Genomic DNA, 2,533 nt, shown 5'->3' on the forward strand with positions numbered 1-2,533 from the left:
AATGGAGCCTTACAGGGGGGTGATCAATGACAGGGGGGTGATCAGGGAGTCTATATGGGGTGATCACCCCCCTGTCATTGATCACCCCCCTGTAAGGCTCCATTCAGACGTCCGTATGTGTTTTGCGGATCCGTGGATCCATGGATCCGTGGATCCGCAAAACACATACGGATGTCTGAATGGAGCCTTACAGGGGGTTGATCAATGACAGAGGGTGATCAGGGAGTCTATATGGGGTGATCAGGGGTTAATAAGGAGTTAATAAGTGACAGGGGGGGTGTAGTGTAGTGGTGTTTGGTGCTACTTTGCAGAGCTGCCTGTGTCCTCTGGTGGTCGATCCAAGCAAAAGGGACCACCAGAGGACCAGGTAGCACTTATATTAGACGCTGTTATCAAAACTACGTCTAATATACCCTTCAGGGGTTAAAAAAAAATCGCATCTACAGCCTACCAGCGAACGATCGCCGCTGGCAGGCTGCAGATCCACTCGTTTACCCTCGGTTCCTGTGAACTCGCGCGCCTGTGTGCGCGCATTCACAGGAAATCTCGCCTCTCGCGAGAGGACGCGCCGGCGTGTCCAGGAGGAATAACATGGCCGCCGCCAGGACGCAATCCTGCGTACGGCGGTCCTGTAGTGGTTAATTGCAGCTCCTTTGTAGTAATGATCGTACATCCCACATGCACTTTCCATTGGCCCGTGTAAAAGCCTTTTAAAAGAACTCAGATCATTCTCTTGCTGGCCTGCATGCTGTGTAAAAAGACCCTAAGGCTTCTGTTTTTTATTATAGCATGCCCAGCCTTAAGAAAATTTTGAAGGGTCCTAGAAGACTTTTATTGTTATATATACCTTGGCATTTATATAGGACAATTTATGCATGTGTCTGCATACAGAGTGCTACCTCATTATCAGTGGCACCATCTGTAAAACAGTAGGCTTTTCTGCCTAACACCTAATAACAATGCAGTTCCTCATCCAGTCAGGAGGAAACTCCTCCTTGTTAGGTAAAATGATCATCCTGATGAAAATATCCAGTCCTTAACAATGATTTTTCAAACCACTATTGTTGGTGGTTGAAATGTTACACTTTGTTAAGGCATCTTAAGCCAAATAATGAACTCAACTCTGCCACATCTGTATGTGTGTGATCAGCTAGCTAAGTACTAGGTGCAAGATAAGTAGACTTTATGGATTAACACATAGGGGGTCATTTATAAAAAAATCTATGCTACTTTTTGGCATATGTAAGGCGCAGATTTTGGCCCAGATTTTTTTTCTCAGTCTCGAGTTCCGGTAAAAGGGGGCGTGGCATGGTTGGGGAAGACGGCAGGCCCATCTCATTCATTATTTTCTACACCTGTTTTTGGCATAGAAAATGACTTAAATCTACACCAACAAGGAAGCTGTCGTAGATTTAATATTGTTGAACTGCCGCTAGATCTTGACCCTAAGCTGGCGCATCTACACAACCTAGGCATATCAATGCGCAGCGCACAGGGACTAAGATCAGTGTCTAAATCGATGGCCTTAGTAAATGTTCCCCATATTTTTTGCTTTCATTACAAAATGCCCATCAATCACTACCATCTAGTGCACGGATCAGAAACCCTCAAGCTGCTGTGAAACTACAACCCCCAGCATGCACACTTACTTGGCTGTATTTGTAACTCCCGGAGAAGTGAAAGGAGGATTTTGGGAGTTGTAGTTTCAGAACAGCTAGAGTGCTGGAGGTTGCTGATCCCTGATCTAGTGTAGATTGTGTCTACCTTTAATGGCCCCCTGTTCTGCATTCTTTCAGCCAGCTATAGATTTATTACATTATATTATTGATCAACAAAATCTTGACATCCTTGGCAGAAATAACTTTGTCCAAGAGCATGCATGGAGCAAAATGCCCTTCATGATGGAGTCTTCTAAGGATAAGCATTTCCTTTAAAGCACGTCATGCAACCAGTCTCCTGTAATCTGTGTAGGGTAAAATCCAGTTCTCTGGGAGTCATTGACCTGGAATATGACCTGTAGTCAATAATAAAGTCAATACTTTGTGTCATCCAAAGCTACAAATATATCTACTAGTCATCACTGCCAAACCTTTCATCATTGCTGCAAGTATAATTATATTAGTGTACTAGGTAAAGTCAATTAGAACCAATTTTGGGTCTTCTTTGACGTATCCTACAATCAACAAAAGCCTTCATCTCGTACGAAGACAGTGTCATAGCAGCATCACCACTATCAAAGCGATTGAATTATGGACATGCTCATATGATGAGAAAATTATATTAAGAAAGAGAACAAGGGATGCACTTGTCTGTCAAGTGAACCATTAACTGTATGGTGGGAACATTTTACAAGACACAGGACCCCTTTACCCAGAGCTCAGTGCCTGTATTTCCCATTTTATCCATGTTTGCAAATGCAGATTAAGAATCTCGTTATTGAAGTATTGAATACCATTTTCTTGTTTCTTTTGCCTGAAAATTACTCTGAAAAAAGTTGATGATGACAAAAGGAATTTCACTCATTCTAAGTATT

This window comes from Bufo bufo, chromosome 2 (genome assembly GCF_905171765.1).
Source record: "Bufo bufo chromosome 2, aBufBuf1.1, whole genome shotgun sequence".
NCBI classification, from domain to species: domain Eukaryota; kingdom Metazoa; phylum Chordata; class Amphibia; order Anura; family Bufonidae; genus Bufo; species Bufo bufo.